We start from the raw sequence: 16,298 nt of genomic DNA, 5'->3' as shown, positions 1-16,298 counted from the left end.
ACGCGAAACAAATGTTTGCTTTTATAAATGAAAACTCTGCTAATGTGTGATCACGTACAGCATTCTTTTTATGAAAGGTCTGCGGATAGATGAAGTTGATAGAAGTGCTGAAACTTTTCTTTGAGTTGCAACTTTTTTGGGGGGTTAAATGTAAATTTTATGATGTGGCAGCACTGTTCTCGAAGGAAGGGAAGGCCTGAAATTTTAACCCAAAGCAGCAGTATTTGATGACCTGGGAATGAGACGCAGCAGTCAACCGTCTTCCCCCAGAACCTCCTTCCCTACAAGTACGGTCTGGTTTGGTTCTGCCACCTGGGTAAGGTTTCGAAAAAAGATATTTTTGGTTTCGTCTGTCACAAACTTGGCTGCAGATGTCCTGACTTCCTATCAAAGATATCAGATTTTTGTTGCCAAAAAAATTGAAATTGGAATGGGAATTGTCCTGAGGCCTGCAAAAAACGATCATGCGGTGTCACGTTTACAAATTGTGAAACGCTGCCTCGTCGCCCTCTTTAACTCAAGCACCACCCCCCCTCCACCTTCGTCATCAGAGTCAGAATGCACTGCAGCTTCTTGGTGGCTCCTTTAAGCTTATTTTAAATGTGTGGCTTGAAACTGAATAAACAATCCTGATTGTCTTAGTTCTCACAGATTTTAGATCTCGGCCTTGACCCCTTTGCTTCAAATCTGACCCGTTAAACCCGTCTGTCCTGCAAGCTCCTTGCTATTGGATATCTGCTTTAACTAAAAGGCTCCACATAAGCAACTCTTCAGTCAATTTTATGGATTGTTGATGCGGCAGCTCCGATGACAGCCGCTGCTATGTTGTCTACTCCGCTGAGAAGCAGGGACACTACATCAAAAGGGCCTGAGTGACATCGGGGTGGAGCAGAGAGCAGGAAGGTTTCTGTTCAGCCGGGCGGCCATCTGCTCAGAGCCGTCCTCTGGGAGAGGGAGCCGGTCCATTAAGGCCAAGACCACCCAACACATCAGCAGCCTTCCTCCCAAGACGCCAAGACTCGACCTCTCAGTAACTTGCAGTAGAAGTTATACTTAGAATTATCTGTGAATAGTTTTATGACTAATAACGTCGTTGCTCACTCTATAAAATGAACCAAAACCAGCAAATCATATTTCCAACACTGGATTGTTAGCCACATTAGCATCATAGCTGTTGGGGGAAGACGATCAACAGCTGACACATCTCAACATCTACTGAATGGATCGCCATTAAACCCTAGTTCCGACATTCACGGCCCATAGAGGATGAGTCCTACTGACCCGACTTTTCCCTCGGGCGATATTATCGAGTCAAAGTTTTAATTAGTCCTGCGCACACACACACACACACACACACACACACACATTCACCAGCTTCGACACTTTCCTTACAGCAGGCAGCAGCTCTTTTTCAGCTTCCTCTCCGATGTCGGTGCAGAGAATAAAGACGTTTAACGGAACATGCCGGAGTGTGAAGTAAATGTTGAACTGCTGTCAGAGGAGCAGCATGACTCCCTGTGCTGATGAGAGCTTTATGAGAATCCAAACTCTGTCTGTCAGGTTATAACATGATTCTTATTGATGTGGTGAATTGATTTTCTTCTTCTTTCTTTTTTTTTTTTCTTTTCCCTTGGCGCTGTGCGGAGAGCGCAGCCTCTATAATGAAGTACAGTACTGTTTGGGTTGTTGTATTTCGGGGAGCCATCAGTGGACCGCAGAGAGGGAATACCAACCCAATGCTGTTACTTTCTCCTAAAGTCTTAATGATGGGTTCATTAAAAAGGTATCTAGCTCAGTAACTAAGCGCAGATGGCTGAGAAGCGGTTATGGTATATCAGACAGAGACTCTGGAGGAGATTTATGTCAAACCGCAGCTGAACCCCGGGAACCTTGTGCGGCAGTCTCAACATTACAGCTATTTGATCTCCTGTCTGTCTCCGGTTCACCACGAGATCCAAAAGCTTCACTGTCCTTGACGTCCATTTAGTATAAATGTGATTATTCACTGTCACTGCGGAGAGCAAATCAGGGCAAATCAGAGCTGACAGTTTGTTCGGCATTTCTGTTGAGCTGAGGGGGTAACACAAGGGGCATCAGATAGAGTATCTCCACAGACTGGAAACACTCAAAAAAGAATTATATATATATATATATATATATATATATATATATATATATATATATATATATATATATACATATATATATATATATATATATATATATATATATATATGTATATATATATATATATATATATATATATATATATATATATATATACCAGTGTGTTTTCTTGCTTCTGTCAGTCAATCTAACAAGAGAGCATGAAAACAGAAATCATGACCTCTCGACCTGCAGCGAGCCTCGGCATGCTCGGCGGCAAAATGCTTTAATGAACCAGGCTGACAAATGGGCCTCTCTCTCTCTCCGATGGAGTTTTACAGCCACTGCTCGCTGCTGCACACACGCTTTATGAGGCAAGGCACTCTCGTAACTATGTCAAAGACATTAGCAGCGAGGCCCTAATGTGCCCACAAAGTGCAACTGGCATTGTCCCGTCAACAACGCCGTCTGCGGATCAGCAGCAGCCGATGGCACCGAGGAGACGAGCACGCAGGAGGAGTCAGAACGGCATTAAAGACGTAAACGGAGGTGAAGGAGGGTGATAAAAACCGAGCTCGCATGCAGGATAAACAATCCATCAGCAAAACAATTGTAAGGCTGGATGTGGTTTTGCCTCGGTCGTAAAAAATGTTTTAATGCATCTGACAGACTAAAAGCATGAATGTGTTTATTCTTTACTCATTCTACCAGTCAGAAAGGAATAGCTTGATTCTGTAAGAAATGTTATCATTGGTTTCCTGCAGAAAGTGCCTGAGAGTGCATGAAGTCATGTGTCCACTCAGACTTGTTGGCGTTTGACATGTGATAGATGAATGAAAAGGTGTTTGTTGCTGAGCTAATGTTACATCCTGTTTATTGTGCTCTTATTAATGGTATAATTTGTAGAATACGGTCAGAATTCAAAAGTAGTTACGCAAACATGGGGGGCAGCATATCACCAGAGTATACTGCTGCTATTTGCTAGCTATCCTTGACTGTAGATAGCTAACGCTAACTATTTAGCTTGTAGCTTAGCGGCGGAGCAAATTCACCCTGAGTGAGTCTGGACCAGGACCTCGGATCACGGACTAAAACGCCCAGCTCAACAGCCTTCCAGCAATCTGGGACCTGACACAACTTCCAAGACCTACGGATGTCAGTTTGACATCAGGGGATAAAGTATGGAGGTGATTTACAGCAGCTCTGACCAGGAGGGTGATTGGAGGAGGTGTGCAGCCAGAGAGAAACAACAGAGACGGCTGTCAGCTGCGGGTGAAAACAGCGTGTAGAGCTGGATTATTTTCACGTCTCGCTCTATGAATTGAGGATTTACTTCGACCAAACCAGAGGAGATTGTGGAAAGACAAACCGAGATTGTTTTGCTGAGTTTTATTTACTTTAAATATCTCATCATATCTCTTTCAGTGAATAATCTACGTGATGTGGTGTGAATTTACATCAGTGGTTTCCAAACGGTGGGTTCAAAAATGAGTGTGTATTCAATAAGGTAGCAAACAAGAAGGAACTAAGAAAAAAACAACAACTTTTGACTTTGTTTTGTGATGATTAAATTAATCTTGTATACTGAATCTTGACTTGTGTGTTTGGGAAAAAAGTTTTACACTCCGAGCAGGGAAAAACATTGTTTTATTGAATTCCTCAACACTCACAGACTAACACAACCTGTGGTGAGGGGTTTGTTAGCACACATCACTTCGTATTACTCGGGACAGGAGACCGGGAATTCGTGTGGACATTTCTGAGTGGTCGTCAGACTGGATTTGGAAAAAGTTTTTCTGCGTTCCACTTCAAATCCCTCTGCTGCTGACTGTAGTTTCCTAGAGAGTCATTAGTGGGACTGCAGTCTTTGCTGGAGAAAAGTGGTGGATTTCCGGATGTCTGCGAGCGGGAGAACTGGGCATCGTTGAGATGTCCCCGGAGAGATATACCCACTTACTAATAAAAGCCTGTAGCCAGACGGTTGGTGAGCGCGGTATGACTGACATCCTGTCCACACCGATGCAACACAATGGGAGTGCCAGGTGTTTGGAAAACTACACGTCGGGACACATGACATTAACTTTAACGGGAACAAAGATGACAAGAGCACGATCTGTACATGTTGCATATGAAGGAGGTTATTGCACGCCACGCTGCGAGCACACACACACACACACACAAATACACATATACACAGACTTCCTTTTAAGGGTCAGTGTTTATGCGAGTGCGCTGGGACTGCAGGGCTTTGGTATGTTTCTGGACCCCGGCCCTGAGACACACAAGGACGGGCCTGCCACAGGATGTGAGGGAGGGTGTGGTGCTCGAGTTTTCCTCATTCTCCCACAGACGCCGGGACACGGGACAACACGGCGCACACATTCGTTAAGGAGGGTTATAGAAAATGTACCTATAATGCTACAGAGTGATGGTGGAAACACATGCATCCTCACCTCCGCAATTCAGTTCATTCACAAACACGACAACACGGCCAACACCCAGTGTCTTTTCCCACCTCGGCGCTGCCCAAACGCAGGGGTTAATGAACTTGTTTTGAATTCCTTCACCTCTCGACAGGAACTACATTCCGAGCCTTGAAAATAGCGGCTAAAACAAAGAGAGGAAGTGATGTGAGAGGACTTCCTATCAACTCCCCTCTGAATTTATCTCAATCCTGCAGACTCGCTCTCTCGCGGCCCCACCCTGAAGCAGATCTGCTGCTCCGACATCAGCTCAGTTAACCCTTCGCCATTTAACGTCAAGCGAGCAAACGTCTTCCAGTCGTTCCCCTCTTTCCTCATTCTCTCGGTCTAAAACCAGCCTGGTTGTGATTATCCGCCCCTAGACTTGAATCTCCCCTCGATCCCTTGGAGTAAATGTAGATGTATCGGTGGTGAGAAGTGGAGGATACATCTGTAACGTGTCCGGGTGTGTTTTGCGTTTGATTCAATGCAAACCTGCTGTGACCCCGCGACCTCTGATTCTGCTGCAGGGACAGTTCGGTGGTGGGGTGACGGCGGGGCGCAAAATGTCTGACGGATGGTGTCTCACGTCCACGAAGTCTGTACTTTCCCCCTCGACTGTTTATTTTGTCACGATCCATTTGAATGTGACAAATGTTCCCCATGCAAATGACTTTCTCTTAGCAGCAAACGCAAACCTTGGCTGCTCCCGAAGCGGAAAATATCAGCATTTCTTCCATTCCATTCGACTGCACAGGTACAGCACGAATGACATGATTGTTTTTTGAACGTTGGTTGTATAAGCATACGTCTCTAATCTGCCGTCTAAATGGATGGAAATCATTTAGCGAGGCTTTAATGTCGATATAATGGTGCTGGAGGCAACATTAGAAGGGGAATGAGGGGTGGGAGACAGGAAGCATCGTTTAGTTACTGGCTCAATCTCCAGAAGCAGATCTTCCGGTCGACGGGTGCTTCCCTGTGTTAACGCTACAACAATATATGAGTCACAGCGCGGGCTGATAGATGAGGAGATGAACAGGCGGCAAGGGCGGACTGAGAGGGGGATAAAAGCTGTTCGAAACCTCGCTGTGCAGCAGCAGCAGCAGCAGCGGCAGTGGCAGCGACGGCAGCGATGGAATTAGAAATGTGTGATGTAGAAGAGCAGGGTGGTCTGTTTGAGCTGTAACGCTGCCCGGTGATGTGTAGCTGTGAAAATGTGTTAAATAGATACCTTCTGTTGTGATTTCTGCAGGAGGGAGGGGGGGGAGGGACGCTCGCACACCGAAAAGGGAGATGATATGTGCGACACTCTGTCTACAAATCACAGCAGGGGGTACGTGGATGTGCTGGTCGACCCCGCCGCCAGTTTATTTTTGAGAATAACTCAATGAAAACAAATCCAGTTCTTCCCCCGACCACACCGGGTCGGGGATTGGGTTGCGTTCAAGGACGAAAACAAGCCCGATGGCTGGGTTTCCTGCTCGACGGATGCCGATATTCTTGTTTCTGTCTCTCCACCTCTTAATCATCCTCTTGGGTCTCTGTCATTGGCACCATCTGCGACCATTTCCCAGCATGTAATGTATACACTGAAACACACACATCTCCCAAGCAGCCTAACCCCTCCGTGAAAAAAAAAAAAACGTAATGAAGTGCTGACATCCCAAACAGGGGAAAACCCCCTTTCGATTCAATCATGTACGCACACGTGCACGCACATTAATATGAGTTCAGGTTTCCCCAAGCTCACAAACTGTATGAATGCGACGTTGCGCTCTGCGACCGGTGGTACGATGTAAAGGCCGCTAATGTGTGGGACGATGACCTCCAGAGCGACTCCCCCGTCCCCCTCCTCCGCCTCCTGCTCCCGGCCAGAGGAGCGCGGTGAGGTTCCCCCTGCTTTTAACAAGTCTCTGCAGGCCCATCCGTCTTCCCAGAGAGCCTGTCAGTCTGTGCTCAGGGATTTATCAGGTTGAAAAATGAAGTGGCTCTCGCATGAAAAGGCGCCATCGGAGGCTACCGGGCACAAAGGGGGCCTTAAATGATTGTGGACGTCGCCGTGGAAAAAAAAATAAAATAAAAAATATCTGTTACTGTTGCTTTCCATTTTTCAAGTGATTGCTTGTAAGGCTTTTCACACACTGGGGGCGTAATATATTAATACGTTAAAACACCAAAGTCACAAACAAACAAACAAGGCAGCTCCCATGTTCTTCAAGGTAAAATGAGGGTTTTTATTAAAGTAGTCTGGTGGATTTGAAGACGGTTCAGACGAAGATAACGGCTTCAGTTCCCCATCAGTAAATCTCACGTTTACAGCCGTCTGTCTGTGCAGGGAGCGATCGAGGACACTCACTCATCCAGAGCATCTTTGACATATCGTCTTCATAACTTTCTGTCCTCTGTCATATAATACAGGTTCGTTCATTCTCACGGTATAAAAGGAAAGAATTTAGAAAGCTGAGAGATCGTGGAGATTTTTTATTTCTTTGTATTTCTTTTATAATTCCTTTTCAAAGATCCTCTATTGATTGGTTCGGGAAGAGGGTTCACTCATACAGGATACATCGAGAAACCAAACTTTGTAACTAACTACGTTTCTGTCTTTTTGTTGATTATTGTGAAGCCTTTTTGCATTTGCGTCTCTCATCGCCCTGTAAAGATGCTGAGATACAAATAAGGAATACTCCGTAACTACCTAAGTATTGATTGTTAGCTTAATTTCAATATAATAACTTACCAAAACTCTTTATTCTGCATTAATCTTACGCGGTATTTACCCATTGTTTTACAGTAATTATCTGTAATTATGAACTGAGTTTTGCCTGTAAATTAAAGACTTACCAAGAAAATATTAATCTTCACTCGGAACAAGAAACTGAACTCACAGTGAAGAAGAAAGGAAGAAAATAAGTTTTTCAAGCACTAAACTGTGAAGACAAAGTTTTGATATGTGAAGAGAATAGTTGATTTAGTTCTTTACACATGTGCACATGGTGGGTGGCAGTTAATCACAGCAGCGAGGCGGCTGCACACACACACATCCAGACACACACTTGTTCAGACGGTGTTCGACCATTGATCACCAGCCTCACTTAGAGCTCTTATCAGCGTCTCGGGCCATCGCCTGTCTGCACTGAGTCACTTTCACAGTTCAATCAGCACTCTGTGACTGTGACTCCTTCATCTCTGTAACAGCGTTTACTATCTCTATTTGTGTGAGTGTGTGTGAGTGTGTGTGTGAAGAGGAGGTCAGAGAGCAAAGGAGGGAGAGTAAATGAAAAGGATTCCTGAGGTAAAAAGGTTTCAGATGGCTTGAGCGACCTCTCGCTCTCCATCTTTGTTGGGAAACTTGAAGCAATTAACTCTTATCTCACAGCTGAGCCTTTGGTACCATCGAATCCTTCGGTGTCACAGCTTTTAGTGATGCAGTGTGTGTGTGTGTGTGTGTGTGTGTGTCCACCTGAGCAGACAGCTTAAACATCCTTTTGGTTTTGGTACCATACGTTACATTTGTAAGGCACATGAAGTCATTGTAGAAAAGGACACAAGTGGTAACCTAAAAAAAAGGGTTTGTTTTTTTAGATTTGCAACACTTTTACACTCCCTTACAATACGTTTTGTGTTCCCTCTTACTACTTTTGTGGTACCTTGCAATAATTTTGTACTACGTTTGTAATACCTTGCAAATACTTGCAATACTTTTGCACTTGTTACTTACTTGACGAAACACATCAACCTCTTCGGCCTCTCCTCCGGTCTTCTTCTGCTCTTGTTGGGAACTCTGGGTTTGTTAGGTAGAGAGTACAGGCCGACTCTCTGCTGCCACCCTGCCTGTCTGCTCTATCTAACAAGACCAGAGTGTGTTGGTGTGTTTTTAACATATCATCGGGACATTTTCACCCATGATTGTGCAACAAAAATATGTAGTTTTCTTTGGGACTTTTCTTTTAACATTTTACAGCCTCTTCTGTGTTAAAAACCAGGTGTTTTAAGCCAAAACATGATCTTTTCCTAAACTTAACCAAGTGTCTTTTGTGCCTAAACCTTACCAAGCCATAAGCACTGTGTTTCTACAACATAAAACTAAAAATTCCGCCTAAACAAATGTAAAGTTTCGAGGTATCTACACGTTGCAGAACCAGACATTCCCAACACTTAACCTGGTGTTTTAGTTGAGACTGATAGTCACTCCGTCCACCTGCCAGTTGTCAAACTCTGGTCTGTTCTGTCAGTAGCTGATAAGTGACCTCCAGTGGAGCAGGTGGGTGTAAAACAAGCCCTGTGTTTGTTTGTTTCTCACCCCTCCAACCCACCCGCTGTTGCTTCCTCCTTTCATTTATTTTGGGTTTCCTCATTTCATCCGTCACGTTTCTGTCCGAGGCAGGTTGTTCCCAAGCTCCTCTCACAGCAGGGGTTCACAGATGGTGGATAGATAGTTCACTTCTGCCATTAGATCCGGTTCAGATTCAGTTCAGCACCGATCACATTCGAGGTAGCGACTCCTAACATCACACGTTCTGATCAGCTGCTTTGATTGAATTGTTGAGCATTTCTGTTTTTATTCTGTGGCTGCTTATTAACACGAGAGTCAGCTTTGTGCTCAACTCGCCACTCTGGACACCTGTTTGAAGAATCTGAGACCCCAATTCAGTGTGTGTTTATTTAGCTTTTTAACCCACATACTCGCACAAACACACACCCGAGCAAACGAGACTGAAAGGGGCCGGTTACCTTGAAGGTCAGCACAGGTGTGGTTGGCTGTTCCTGTCCTTTCACTGTTTTCCACCCGTGACAAACAGACCTTTTCGTCTCAGCTGTCACCTCGAAACACTCAGAGCTCTGTTTGCTTTTGGTCATGTGACCTCAAGACTCCTCACAGAAACACAGTCACTCAAAGAAAAATCAAAGAAACACATTTGTAATAATCATATTTCCTTGCCACATAGCGATAAAAGCAGCTATTAATCATGTTTTATGTGCTTTTTTTTTCTCGTTGTGGTTGCAGCTCATGGATTTTAAGTCAGATTTGTCATGTTTTAAAAACAATAAATAATACCACTGTTCAGCTTTAGTGCTTTAGTTAGCACACTGGATTGATTAGCTCGCATCGTTTTACGGCTTGTTTTGGAGCTTGGATCCTCAACTTGGAAATGTAATGTGATTCATCTCCTTAAAGTGTGACATTAAGAAAAGTGGATGTTGATTCTTTTAGTATTGTATTATTCTTCTATAACATATATTAGGATGTAATTCCATTAAACATGTCAAATCCTTTAAGGAGTGCTGTAAAAAGTGAAGTCACCCTTGAGTCAAATTTAAAGATATCGCGTTAAAATGTTACTCTGCGAAAGTGAAAGTCACCTGTAGAGTACGTGAGAAAAAAAAGTTGAAAAAGTACATGTAAATGAAATTCTATATATTTACATGTAGGTCCCCGATGTATACTATGGGTCGACCACATTCAGCTCCAGTGATTTCAACAGAACAAGTATGAAGCCGGGCCAAAGAACCTGCAGGGAGCTAATAAAGTCCAGGAAAAAGGACCCACATGCTTGGCTGACAGTCGTAAAACCTGATGAAGGAGCTGTGAGGTTCAAGCTGGGACAAAGCCAAAAAAACGTTTATCAGCCTGTACTAAAACATTAAAACACACTCTGCCACATAGACAACTGTGTCACGCACACACACACACACAGTCTGCAATCATGTACTGTACTTAAAGGGTAATTCCAACAATTTTACATATTAAGAGTATCTGTTTCAGGACTTGTGGAGAACTGCTGCATATGTGAAAAAGAAGTATGAAGTCGATTGTGGCTCCAGAGGAAGCTGGATGCAATCTGATAAAATGCCTCCAGTGATGTCTGCATAAGTTGCATTGTGGGTAATGAAGGTTTCAAAAAGGACTTTAACATTTGTTTGTGGATAAAAAGAAAGGTTAGATTTTGATCATTTTGTTTTTAAACTGTCCATAATAAAGTCCAGCGGTGTGATTGGATTGCAACGTCAAAAGTGTGGACTGCTTTTCAAAAACATGGTGCTTACATTACCCACAATGCAACTTAACCACATCACTGGAGGCAGTTTATCAGATTACATGCAGCTTAATGTGAAGTCGTCATGCAGTTGTGCTCCCCAAGACCTGTACCTACATGTTGAAGGCATCTACATCTACATTACATCTATTTCAATACTTTAGTTGTTACTTTGAAGATTCAGATCATTTCTATGACTTATCGAACTCCTTGGAGCGCCGGCTGAGATGCTTTTTAAATTGTGTGCAGACTAATCAGCCGGGCCAAATCAGTTAATCCCTAATCTGGAGGATAGAAGAATATTAAACTGAGGTGCCAACGTATTCTGGCGGTATCAGTCCAGTCCAGAGTCCAGCCTAACCTCGTCCCTCCACGGCTGGACCCTGCGCTCCTTCACCCCGCCCTCTCTTGGTTTGGGAGGTCGGCTGCCAGGAACGTCGACCACCTGAGAGAGGAAGGCTGAGGCGGACGTTGGGTATGAGATCACTTCCTGTTCGCGGTCTGAATATAGTCACGATGGGGTACAGGGCGGATGTTTACATAGTGGACTACAGGGGCTCCTGACACAATAGGGCACGGCTCATGTTTGTTGGATGACGGCGAGCATTGTGCTGCTGAAGCGTACGCTCCCCCTCAGTCTCAGAGTTCCAGTTATCCCTTTGTTGCTCTGTGTTGTCCTGTTGCATGCTGGGATGTCTGCGTTCCTGTTTTGCTGGACGACATTCAGCTTTTAATGCTGCAGGACGAACGCTGCCGTGACATTTATTTGGCAGCCAGGAGAAAACCACAACTCGTTCCTGCAGGGAGCGGACTGTAATCTGGACTCATATACGTTTACATACGCCGTTTCTGAATGACTTTCCAGGCTGGTACAGTAGTTCAGACCCTCAGAGCAGGTGGTTCAGGTTATCTGTGTCAAATGGACTCTTCCTTCCTCCCTGAGCCGTGTCTCGGCCTGTTTGACGGACTCATTCGGTCTCCTGGGTCACCGTCCATAAAGGTTTCTATCCACTCCGTCGACTTGTGATGTAAAAGAAACGGAGGATAGAGCACACGCAGAGTTGGTTTAAATTCTTGGTTTGAGAAGGATTTTCTCCAGTGTTTTGGGTGATTTGTGCCGTATTTTAGATGAGTTAACTTCTCCTCCGTGGTGGGGATCCATTGGTAAGCAAAACAAGACCCCTCGGTGACCACCATCCATTTCAGATGACAGACGAGCAATGTGTGAAAACACTTTCATGAAAATAGGTGATATAACTTCACCTCCGACGCCACATAAAACACTCGTACGAGATCTTAAACCTGCATTTGAACTGATTTATAACCATCACCTGAAGTTGAGAATAACAAGCACATCCAACAAGACTCCAATCTGGTAAATGTGACTTTGTGTTTCTTTAAGTTCAATATATTCATCTCTCTTGTGACAGCTGCGGTTAGCTTTAGGCCCCCAAAAAACACACACACTCAGTTAGGGTTAAGAAATGATACTGCATCAGCTTAAAATACCTGTTTTGGTCAGAGCTGAAAATGAAACTTCCTGTCAAATTATCCTGTTATTTTTTGTTGCCAGAAAAATGTCTGGATTTGTGCCAAGGTCACCCAGTTTTGCCGTCAGGAACACAGCTGGAAATCGTAGCGACTTCTTGTCAAAAATATAATTTTTTTCTGATCCAAGACACGACTGGAGATGTCCTGAAGCCTCGTTAAGAACACTTTGTCCTAAAATTGTCCCAACGTCTCTCTTTAATTGGGAGTCTCGATCAATGAACAACAACAACAAAAGTCTCTAATTCTGAAATGACTTGAGGGCAAATAAACAACATTATTTCTTCATAATACCAAAAACTCTTTGGATGTATAGTAGTTTTTTGCTTCTTTAAAACCAGCTGAATACCTTGGATGATATTCGAGGCTCCAGTTTCTCAAATGTGGCGATTTGCTGCTTTTCTTTCTGATTATTTATGAACCGTTGCTTTGACATTGCAAAGGTGTCACTTTGGAGGTAATTACAATAACATCTCTCACAATTTTCTGAATATTTACGAACCAAACAATCAATCGGAATAATGATAAATAACAATGGCAACAACATAACAAGAATATTAATTGATTATTACTATTAAAATCAGTTACAAAGTGCTGGATGTACACACAACATTGCAAAAACAGTTAAAGATCCACAAGGAAAAGCCAAAATCAAAATTATCGTCAATTAAATTGATGCTTTGGCCTAAATGCATGAGTTATAACAATCTAATAATATATTATAATTGAATAGTCACATTGGACATTCTCCTATTTCAGATACCTTTAATACATTTTTCTGAATATACTTGCATGCTTTGAATGAGGAAACATTTTAAATGCAAGACTTTTACTTGTAACAGAGTATTATTACAGTGTGGTATTATTATTTTTACTAAAGTAAAGGATCCAAATTCTTCCTCCGCCACCGTGTAATACTAGCAACAGTGAAAAAGGCAGAAAAACATATAGGAGGAGGAGGGGTTGCTGACAGAAACACTGATTTTTCAAACCACAGCCTCATTTTATTAGAAAACGAACAAACACTGTTCATGATTCTGTATTTCTGGTCACTCTAATGTTGTGTCTGTTTTCTTTTTTTTCCCCCCTTCTGTTGTAGTTTCCATTACCACGGTGCTGAAATGTTTGTAGTTACAGTAATTCAGTTATTTGTGTGCTCTGCACTTCCCAAAAGACATCAATTTCCAAACTGTGAAGGGAAAAAACCACTTGGCAGATGCAAGCGGTGACCTCCTCCTGGTGGCGGTGAGGGGTATAACAACTCAAACACAAATGAGTAAGGACTCTGTCTAGTAGCTGCAGTTTTGGGTACTTTGTCAGGTGTTTGTACTGTTTATTACTTCTTTATTTATTTAGGATCCCCCTTAGTTTCTGTAATATTTCATTAACACAGATCTGTAATATTCATACTCACAGTAAGACTTTTATATGTTTTGAAAGGTTCAATTTGCCCAACCAGATGTTTAACAGAAATAAAAAGTAAAACATTATTATGCTGATCTTTAAATGTGTAGAATACCTTATTGTTGAGTAGTTTTCATAATCTGAAGTCAGGATCCTTTTACCAGAATGCATCTTAAAGGACATAATATGCATTTTGAGGCTCATTATTTTATTTCGGGTAATTACAAGAATAAGTTTGAATACTTTACTGCTGTAAAACACATCAGTTGTCTCGTACTGTCCACTGCTGCAGCTCCGTCTCAAACACTCTTTTTAAGCTCCTGTCTCTTTAAGACTCAGTCTCCTCTGATTGGTCTGCTCACTCATGCCTGACCCAGCATCACTATCAACAACAGAGCAGCTGTGTGAAATCTTTTCCTACACACCAAACTAACTGATCCAAACGTGTGACTCCATGACGTCAAGGAATCAACGGCAGGGCGACCGACGAGGCGTTCGAGGAGCAGTGTTTTCGGTGGGAGAGAGGAGTTTCCTGTTGGTGTGGACTTTCAAGATCTTTTACAGTCACAAGAACTTATAAAAAAACAAAAAAAAAGCATAATCATTCTCCTTTAACAATACAACATTATAATGCTTTTGCCCTGTGAAGTTTTTAGCCCCCCCCCACCGTCTTAAATGTGTCGATACCCAGCCTGAGTTAACTGCTCTGCTCACTTTATATACAACTTGTGTCTCCCTCAATCAATTCTCTGATCTCCTAATCTTCTCTCTGCCGATCCTCGTCATTGCTGACTGCACAGGAATGCGCTCTGGATCCTCGTTTTGATTCTTTAAGTGGCCATCCAGCTCGAGCTGCCGCAGGGTGGGGGGTTACAACAAGGGTTAGACGAGGTGAAGCGAGGGGGAGTGGGGGGTCAGTGTGTGGTGGCAGTGCCCTCTGTTTATAGTGGGATTACAGTTTGACCTGTCCCCCTCTGTTTCCCCCCCTCGAGACGCCTCGACAAGTGCCCTCTCCAGTTCTTTAACCACTTGAATGAACCGGCGCTGGAGAAGTTTGTGAGAGACAAAAAGAGAGGGAAGGAAAAGACCTAAGATCTGAGTTTTCCCAGAGTTTAACATGTTAAGAGAAGCAAAACATTTTGCTCGGTCAGAGTCACCAAATCGTTTTCCAACATCCACAGTGAAGAGACATTTTTACTCTGCAGGCGAAGGTATTCTATCCTACTCGATGACTATTCAGAAGACTGCTCAGGTCCTGGATTTAGACACCACACTCATATTTTAATGAACAGCAAAACTAATCGGCTACACTCACAGCTAATGACGACCCGTCTGTCCGCGTAATGTGAACGTTCAGCCTTCTGATTTCTTATGGCTCCCTGAAGGGGCACTCCAGTGATTACACGTCAGGATCACTTAACTAATCAGGAAGTTTCCTCGCCTCTGGAGGGAGGTGGTGAAAATTACTCAAATGACATCACCGGAGTTAATTTAGTTTTTGGACTTTGGAGACAGCAACCCTGATTCCTAAAAAAGCTGGGATGCCGTGTAAAACATGAATACAGCGCAAAGATATTTCATGTTTCACCTCATCAACTCGGTTTATTTTTGTACATACCTGCTTACTCTGAATTTGATGCCGTCGGGACAGTGTTCATGAAAAGACTTGGACAGTTGTGGAGTAGTAGTTATCCAACAGGCTCATTAAATACTAATTACTTACTCATTAGTTACTCTTTTCGTGTACCCATAAGTAAAGTGAAGCATCATACGGAGTACTTACCAAGAAGACCAATTAAATACTAATTAATCAATCATTAGTTACCATTTTTGCTTGAAGTTGACAACCAGTTCTTTAATAACAGACCAGAGACAGCAGGATTTACAAAGAATATTGAATTATAATTATCATCTTGTCACAAATACATCAAGAATTAATCCTGACAGTTGCATGCTACGTTGTTCTGCAGTAATACCAGACCGTCACGTTAGCCCCGAAAGGAAAAGTGCACTGAAAAGTTTGATATTCAGGGAAAACAACAAGGAATCTGGAGACTTTGTTCTTGTACAGACAGGAAACTGCTTTCAGTTTGGACAATAGTGCTGCTATTGGGCTACTTTTGAGCTTCTTTTGCACTTTTTTCCATGTCATTATCAAAGACAACTCAAATCAAGTTATCTAAGAGGAGTCTGGGCTTCATCGGGTGTCAACCGTTCCCTCGCTGCACCTTTCCCTCCCCCTCCCCACCTCATCCCGAGGAACTCGAGGAAGAGCCCTGATCCTGGAACACAAGGAGCACAATCTGACCCCGTCCATAACCAGGAAGGACACGGCGTCACAATGACAGGCTGCAGGAGAGGAAGGAAAAACACCAGCGGCAGCAGAAAACGAACTCCCTTTGTTTGCCTTGTACCTCAACCAGACAGTTTGTTAGGGCAGATTTATGAGCGCCATCCTGATCAGGAGCTGTTCTTTGAAAATCAGGAGATCTGGAGCAAAGTATCTAGCATGTGACATATTAGAATTGACCACTGCTCCTTACGTCACCAACAAAGTTTGTTTAAACTTGTTCTTGGGCTACAGAGGCTGTAAAGAGGGTTTATTTAGTACAGGAGGAAACATTTGGTATCTATAAACTTCACTCTGTTATAACAGACGAGCCTGAGAGCAAAAACATAAACGTGAAGTCAAAGGGATCCCAGAGACGTCGACCTCGTGACACAAAGCAAAAAGAAG

This window comes from Acanthopagrus latus, chromosome 12, assembly GCF_904848185.1.
Source record: "Acanthopagrus latus isolate v.2019 chromosome 12, fAcaLat1.1, whole genome shotgun sequence".
Classification (NCBI taxonomy): domain Eukaryota; kingdom Metazoa; phylum Chordata; class Actinopteri; order Spariformes; family Sparidae; genus Acanthopagrus; species Acanthopagrus latus.
The sequence above is the reverse complement of the archived record's forward strand: the minus strand, read 5'-3'. Positions refer to the sequence as shown.